This window comes from Chiloscyllium punctatum, chromosome 36 (assembly GCF_047496795.1).
Source record: "Chiloscyllium punctatum isolate Juve2018m chromosome 36, sChiPun1.3, whole genome shotgun sequence".
In the NCBI taxonomy this organism is placed as follows: domain Eukaryota; kingdom Metazoa; phylum Chordata; class Chondrichthyes; order Orectolobiformes; family Hemiscylliidae; genus Chiloscyllium; species Chiloscyllium punctatum.
Window position 1 is genome coordinate 58512650 of NC_092774.1, and position 8386 is coordinate 58521035.

Below are 8386 nucleotides of genomic sequence, written 5' to 3' on the forward strand. Positions count from 1 at the left end.
GCCGCTTGAAGAGCTGGTTGCACAGAACACTTCAGGTTTTTGTCTGGCACGCGGCAGGCACCTTCGAGCCTGATGTCAAAGACCTCCACTGCTGTCGTGTGATATGCTGTTTCGCAGACGTATGGAGGCTGTGTAAATATAAACTTTTTTCTAAATTCCCACATTCTGTCGGTCGAACTGTGATTTCACACTGAATCACAACATGTGTCACAGCGCAGACGGAGGCTCTGCGGCCCACCTTCGCTCTGCTGGTTCTACACTTAAGTAAACGTGTGACTCTAGTCGTTTCATTCTCTCGCCTTCTCAGCGGAAATCTGCACATCTGAACGTGACCACCGAATTCCCTTTTGGGTCCATTGAATCTTCCTCTTTGTCAATGTCAGACAGGGACTTACTGACCCTCACCACTCCCTGTACGAAAACGTTCTTCCTAATGTCACTTTTACTTCTTTTCCTCGTGACTTAAAATTCTGCCGAATCGTTATGGATCCTTTCAGGCGTGGGAGCATTTTCACAACATTATTTCCTGTTTCTAGGTCCCTCATGACTTGGAAAAGTTCGGTTCTCCGAGGAGAGCTGTCCCAATTTTCCAATCTACCTTGATTGCTGACATTCCTCAAACACCGCACCACTCACGTCAACCTGTTGAGCACTATGGTAAAAACAATGACTGCAGATGCTGGAAACCAGATTCTGGATTAGTGGTGCTGGAAGAGCACAGCAGTTCAGGCAGCATCCAAGTAGCTTGTTGAACACGATCTCCAACCATTTCATTTCTCTGTTTTCTGCCTCATTCGTACTCCAGGCAGCCCACGCTGGTTTCACGAAGGTGCTTTTTGAGAAAGTTAATCAGGCAGTTTTGCACAAGTCAAGTTTAAAAAACAAAGACGGGCTCGTCCGGGATTTGAACCCGGGACCTCTCGCAAATCAGCGCAGTAACAGACCCTAAGCGAGAATCATACGCCTAGACCAACGAGCCAGAAAGCACGCGCGTAAGTAATGCCCCAGACCTCTTGAGCGACCTGAGACATGCTCAGTATGAAATACATTTGAGATTGCTCTCAGAATTGCAAGCGGCAAAGACTTTCCCGAACAGCTGCTTCTAATCCAGTCTCCCTGCTGCTATTTCATTCCACCGCATTCGCTGCTCACAGTGTCGTTTGCCCAACGTAGCATGAAGCATAAACTGGGTGACTGCTTCGCAGAACATCCCGCTTCTGCCCGCAGAAACTCAAGGCCCTGACCTTGCGGTTGCCTGCCACTTTAACACATCACCCTGTTCCCTGGCCAACATCCCTGTCTCAGGCTTGCAGCAGTGTTCGATCTCCAGATGAAAGAACAACATCTCATTTTCCACTTGGAGACCTTACAGCCCTCCGGTCTTCAATATCGAGTTCTATAACTATAGGGCCTGAAGTGCCCCATGTCCTTGACCCCTACCACACAAAAGACTCCTGTTTATCACCTCGTCTGCTATGACACACGACGTATTGTTAGCCACTAACAGTCTCCATTAACAGTTATTCGCATTCTCACGCGGATCGTTATTCACTCCTACGTCCTGCCTATTGTTCTCTCTCTGAGCTGGCGGCAAACACAGCAATGAACATTGGAGACTCTGAGCCAGCTGAAACTTGCTCAGTGTGAAGTACATTCCACATTGCTGCAAGAATTGCAAGCAGCAAAGCCTTTCCAGAACATCTGCTTGTCATTCTGTCCCCGGGGGGCTGATGTTTGTCTCATCCCCAGGAACTGGACTATCTCCACTGGCGGATAATTAAACCATTTTATTTCTACTTGCACGTTGTTCTGGGGGGAGGGGGGTGGGGGAATGTAGGGTTGGGGGAGGGTAAGAGTCCATTCGCTCTTCTGCTTTCTCTCCCTCTTTCTCTCACTCTCTCTCTCTGAAACTCTTGGGGTGAGAGGTGTCAGTTACATTAATGCGGGGAACATGAACAACTTTGATTGTGAACTTTCTCCAAAGGTCTGTTATCGGAGAGACAGAAAGATGCTGTGCTGGCAGGACAGAGAGAAATGAACACCGAGGACTCTTCGCCCAGGTAAATTCACATTGTTGTGCAGCCTGCTTGGTGTTCAGAAATCGTCTTCACGCAGCAATCTTACAGAAAGTCTATTGCAAAGCGGGCATCGCTTTCTTTGCTGCGACCGCGCAGCAGTTAACATCTGAGCCCCAAGTGTCCCAGATGAAGAGAATCCGTGTGAAACCTTCACTCACTGAGAGTCATCCCCACCGCCCTGAGCTGAGGGACTGCAGGCAGTCCAACACGGAAGGGACGGTTAAAAATGAACCATTTTTGCTCCCTCAGCAACACGTAGCATCATTCTCGCGCAGACAGAAGCCATTCAGCCCATGGATTCCACGGCGACTGTCTGTCACTTGTCTCTCTCTCTCGCTCTCTGAGGTTATTCACAATCGGTGGTATCCGTCCTAATAGTGGGGGACGATGTCTGAGTTTCAACTTTACCAGCTCATTAGCATCGTAGAGAACCGGTTTTGCGATTCAGTTCAGAGGAAACCGACCAAGAACAGAATACCACTGAGACCTCTAAAACCCATGCCGTTTGAATGGAGTGGATCGATATGAACATATCGGCAAGTAGATGGCAGCTTGCTGAAGAAAGCAGATCAAGGTGACAGTGAACGATAGCAGAGGATGGTTTCGATCCATCGACCTCTGGCTTATGGGCCCAGCACGCTCCCGCTGCGCCACTCTGCTGCCACTTGAGGCGCTGGTTGCACAGAACACTTCAGGCTTTTGTCTGGCACGCGGCAGGCACCTTCGAGCCTGATGTCAAAGACCTCCACTGCTGTCGTGTGATATGCTGTTTCGCAGACGTATGGAGGCTGTGTAAATATAAACTTTTTTCTAAATTCCCACATTCTGTCGGTCGAACTGTGATTTCACACTGAATCACAACATGTGTCACAGCGCAGACGGAGGCTCTGCGGCCCACCTTCGCTCTGCTGGTTCTACACTTAAGTAAACGTGTGACTCTAGTCGTTTCATTCTCTCGCCTTCTCAGCGGAAATCTGCACATCTGAACGTGACCACCGAATTCCCTTTTGGGTCCATTGAATCTTCCTCTTTGTCAATGTCAGACAGGGACTTACTGACCCTCACCACTCCCTGTACGAAAACGTTCTTCCTAATGTCACTTTTACTTCTTTTCCTCGTGACTTAAAATTCTGCCGAATCGTTATGGATCCTTTCAGGCGTGGGAGCATTTTCACAACATTATTTCCTGTTTCTAGGTCCCTCATGACTTGGAAAAGTTCGGTTCTCCGAGGAGAGCTGTCCCAATTTTCCAATCTACCTTGATTGCTGACATTCCGCAAACACCGCACCACTCACGTCAACCTGTTGAGCACTATGGTAAAAACAATGACTGCAGATGCTGGAAACCAGATTCTGGATTAGTGGTGCTGGAAGAGCACAGCAGTTCAGGCAGCATCCAAGTAGCTTGTTGAACACGATCTCCAACCATTTCATTTCTCTGTTTTCTGCCTCATTCGTACTCCAGGCAGCCCACGCTGGTTTCACGAAGGTGCTTTTTGAGAAAGTTAATCAGGCAGTGTTGCACAAGTCAAGTTTAAAAAACAAACACGGGCTCGTCCGGGATTTGAACCCGGGACCTCTCGCAAATCAGCGCAGTAACAGACCCTAAGCGAGAATCATACGCCTAGACCAACGAGCCAGAAAGCACGCGCGTAAGTAATGCCCCAGACCTCTTGAGCGACCTGAGACATGCTCAGTATGAAATACATTTGAGATTGCTCTCAGAATTGCAAGCGGCAAAGACTTTCCCGAACAGCTGCTTCTAATCCAGTCTCCCTGCTGCTATTTCATTCCACCGCATTCGCTGCTCACAGTGTCGTTTGCCCAACGTAGCATGCAGCATAAACTGGGTGACTGCTTCGCAGAACATCCCGCTTCTGCCCGCAGAAACTCAAGGCCCTGACCTTGCGGTTGCCTGCCACTTTAACACATCACCCTGTTCCCTGGCCAACATCCCTGTCTCAGGCTTGCAGCAGTGTTCGAGCTCCAGATGAAAGAACAACATCTCATTTTCCACTTGGAGACCTTACAGCCCTCCGGTCTTCAATATCGAGTTCTATAACTATAGGGCCTGAACTCCCCCATGTCCTTGACCCCTACCACACAAAAGACTCCTGTTTATCACCTCGTCTGCTATGACACACGACGTATTGTTAGCCACTAACAGTCTCCATTAACAGTTATTCGCATTCTCACGCGGATCGTTATTCACTCCTACGTCCTGCCTATTGTTCTCTCTCTGAGCTGGCGGCAAACACAGCAATGAACATTGGAGACTCTGAGCCAGCTGAAACTTGCTCAGTGTGAAGTACATTCCACATTGCTGCAAGAATTGCAAGCAGCAAAGCCTTTCCAGAACATCTGCTTGTCATTCTGTCCCCGGGGGGGCTGATGTTTGTCTCATCCCCAGGAACTGGACTATCTCCACTGGCGGATAATTAAACCATTTTATTTCTACTTGCACGTTGTTCTGGGGGGAGGGGGGTGGGGGAATGTAGGGTTGGGGGAGGGTAAGAGTCCATTCGCTCTTCTGCTTTCTCTCCCTCTTTCTCTCTCTCTCTCTGAAACTCTTGGGGTGAGAGGTGTCAGTTACATTAATGCGGGGAACATGAACAACTTTGATTGTGAACTTTCTCCAAAGGTCTGTTATCGGAGAGACAGAAAGATGCTGTGCTGGCAGGACAGAGAGAAATGAACACCGAGGACTCTTCGCCCAGGTAAATTCACATTGTTGTGCAGCCTGCTTGGTGTTCAGAAATCGTCTTCACGCAGCAATCTTACAGAAAGTCTATTGCAAAGCGGGCATCGCTTTCTTTGCTGCGACCGCGCAGCAGTTAACATCTGAGCCCCAAGTGTCCCAGATGAAGAGAATCCGTGTGAAACCTTCACTCACTGAGAGTCATCCCCACCGCCCTGAGCTGAGGGACTGCAGGCAGTCCAACACGGAAGGGACGGTTAAAAATGAACCATTTTTGCTCCCTCAGCAACACGTAGCATCATTCTCGCGCAGACAGAAGCCATTCAGCCCATGGATTCCACGGCGACTGTCTGTCACTTGTCTCTCTCTCTCGCTCTCTGAGGTTATTCACAATCGGTGGTATCCGTCCAAAAAGTGGGGGACGATGTCTGAGTTTTAACTTTAACAGCTCATTAGCATCGTAGAGAACCGGTTTTGCGATTCAGTTCAGAGGAAACCGACCAAGAACAGAATACCACTGAGACCTCTAAAACCCATGCCGTTTGAATGGCGTGGATCGATATGAACATATCGGCAAGTAGATGCAAAGGCAGCTTGCTGAAGAAAGCAGATCAAGGTGACAGTGAACGATAGCAGAGGATGGTTTCGATCCATCGACCTCTGGGTTATGGGCCCAGCACGCTCCCGCTGCGCCACTCTGCTGCCGCTTGAAGAGCTGGTTGCACAGAACACTTCAGGTTTTTGTCTGGCACGCGGCAGGCACCTTCGAGCCTGATGTCAAAGACCTCCACTGCTGTCGTGTGATATGCTGTTTCGCAGACGTATGGAGGCTGTGTAAATATAAACTTTTTTCTAAATTCCCACATTCTGTCGGTCGAACTGTGATTTCACACTGAATCACAACATGTGTCACAGCGCAGACGGAGGCTCTGCGGCCCACCTTCGCTCTGCTGGTTCTACACTTAAGTAAACGTGTGACTCTAGTCGTTTCATTCTCTCGCCTTCTCAGCGGAAATCTGCACATCTGAACGTGACCACCGAATTCCCTTTTGGGTCCATTGAATCTTCCTCTTTGTCAATGTCAGACAGGGACTTACTGACCCTCACCACTCCCTGTACGAAAACGTTCTTCCTAATGTCACTTTTACTTCTTTTCCTCGTGACTTAAAATTCTGCCGAATCGTTATGGATCCTTTCAGGCGTGGGAGCATTTTCACAACATTATTTCCTGTTTCTAGGTCCCTCATGACTTGGAAAAGTTCGGTTCTCCGAGGAGAGCTGTCCCAATTTTCCAATCTACCTTGATTGCTGACATTCCTCAAACACCGCACCACTCACGTCAACCTGTTGAGCACTATGGTAAAAACAATGACTGCAGATGCTGGAAACCAGATTCTGGATTAGTGGTGCTGGAAGAGCACAGCAGTTCAGGCAGCATCCAAGTAGCTTGTTGAACACGATCTCCAACCATTTCATTTCTCTGTTTTCTGCCTCATTCGTACTCCAGGCAGCCCACGCTGGTTTCACGAAGGTGCTTTTTGAGAAAGTTAATCAGGCAGTTTTGCACAAGTCAAGTTTAAAAAACAAACACGGGCTCGTCCGGGATTTGAACCCGGGACCTCTCGCAAATCAGCGCAGTAACAGACCCTAAGCGAGAATCATACGCCTAGACCAACGAGCCAGAAAGCACGCGAGTAAGTAATGCCCCAGACCTCTTGAGCGACCTGAGACATGCTCAGTATGAAATACATTTGAGATTGCTCTCAGAATTGCAAGCGGCAAAGACTTTCCCGAACAGCTGCTTCTAATCCAGTCTCCCTGCTGCTATTTCATTCCACCGCATTCGCTGCTCACAGTGTCGTTTGCCCAACGTAGCATGAAGCATAAACTGGGTGACTGCTTCGCAGAACATCCCGCTTCTGCCCGCAGAAACTCAACGCCCTGACCTTGCGGTTGCCTGCCACTTTAACACATCACCCTGTTCCCTGGCCAACATCCCTGTCTCAGGCTTGCAGCAGTGTTCTAGCTCCAGATGAAAGAACAACATCTCATTTTCCACTTGGAGACCTTACAGCCCTCCGGTCTTCAATATCGAGTTCTATAACTATAGGGCCTGAAGTGCCCCATGTCCTTGACCCCTACCACACAAAAGACTCCTGTTTATCACCTCGTCTGCTATGACACACGACGTATTGTTAGCCACTAACAGTCTCCATTAACAGTTATTCGCATTCTCACGCGGATCGTTATTCACTCCTACGTCCTGCCTATTGTTCTCTCTCTGAGCTGGCGGCAAACACAGCAATGAACATTGGAGACTCTGAGCCAGCTGAAACTTGCTCAGTGTGAAGTACATTCCACATTGCTGCAAGAATTGCAAGCAGCAAAGCCTTTCCAGAACATCTGCTTGTCATTCTGTCCCCGGGGGGGCTGATGTTTGTCTCATCCCCAGGAACTGGACTATCTCCACTGGCGGATAATTAAACCATTTTATTTCTACTTGCACGTTGTTCTGGGGGGAGGGGGGTGGGGGAATGTAGGGTTGGGGGAGGGTAAGAGTCCATTCGCTCTTCTGCTTTCTCTCCCTCTTTCTCTCACTCTCTCTCTCTGAAACTCTTGGGGTGAGAGGTGTCAGTTACATTAATGCGGGGAACATGAACAACTTTGATTGTGAACTTTCTCCAAAGGTCTGTTATCGGAGAGACAGAAAGATGCTGTGCTGGCAGGACAGAGAGAAATGAACACCGAGGACTCTTCGCCCAGGTAAATTCACATTGTTGTGCAGCCTGCTTGGTGTTCAGAAATCGTCTTCACGCAGCAATCTTACAGAAAGTCTATTGCAAAGCGGGCATCGCTTTCTTTGCTGCGACCGCGCAGCAGTTAACATCTGAGCCCCAAGTGTCCCAGATGAAGAGAATCCGTGTGAAACCTTCACTCACTGAGAGTCATCCCCACCGCCCTGAGCTGAGGGACTGCAGGCAGTCCAACACGGAAGGGACGGTTAAAAATGAACCATTTTTGCTCCCTCAGCAACACGTAGCATCATTCTCGCGCAGACAGAAGCCATTCAGCCCATGGATTCCACGGCGACTGTCTGTCACTTGTCTCTCTCTCTCGCTCTCTGAGGTTATTCACAATCGGTGGTATCCGTCCAAAAAGTGGGGGACGATGTCTGAGTTTCAACTTTAACAGCTCATTAGCATCGTAGAGAACCGGTTTTGCGATTCAGTTCAGAGGAAATCGACCAAGAACAGAATACCACTGAGACCTCTAAAACCCGTGCCGTTTGAATGGCGTGGATCGATATGAACATATCGGCAAGTAGATGCAAAGGCAGCTTGCTGAAGAAAGCAGATCAAGGTGACAGTGAACGATAGCAGAGGATGGTTTCGATCCATCGACCTCTGGGTTATGAGCCCAGCACGGTCCCGCTGCGCCACTCTGCTGCCGCTTGAAGAGCTGGTTGCACAGAACACTTCAGGCTTTTGTCTGGCACGCGGCAGGCACCTTCGAGCCTGATGTCAAAGACCTCCACTGCTGTCGTGTGATATGCTGTTTCGCAGACGTATGGAGGCTGTGTAAATATAAACTTTTTTCTAAATTCCCACAT

The 8386-nt window shown here is 49.0% G+C and overlaps 1 non-coding gene across 1 annotated transcript; it reads right to left on the reverse strand.

Moving 5' to 3' along the window:
* Window positions 1-5406: 5406 nt before the first annotated feature.
* Window positions 5407-5478, reverse strand: trnam-cau (transfer RNA methionine (anticodon CAU)). The gene has a single exon. It is a non-coding gene; the product is annotated as a tRNA-Met (tRNA).
* Window positions 5479-8386: the final 2908 nt, after the last annotated feature.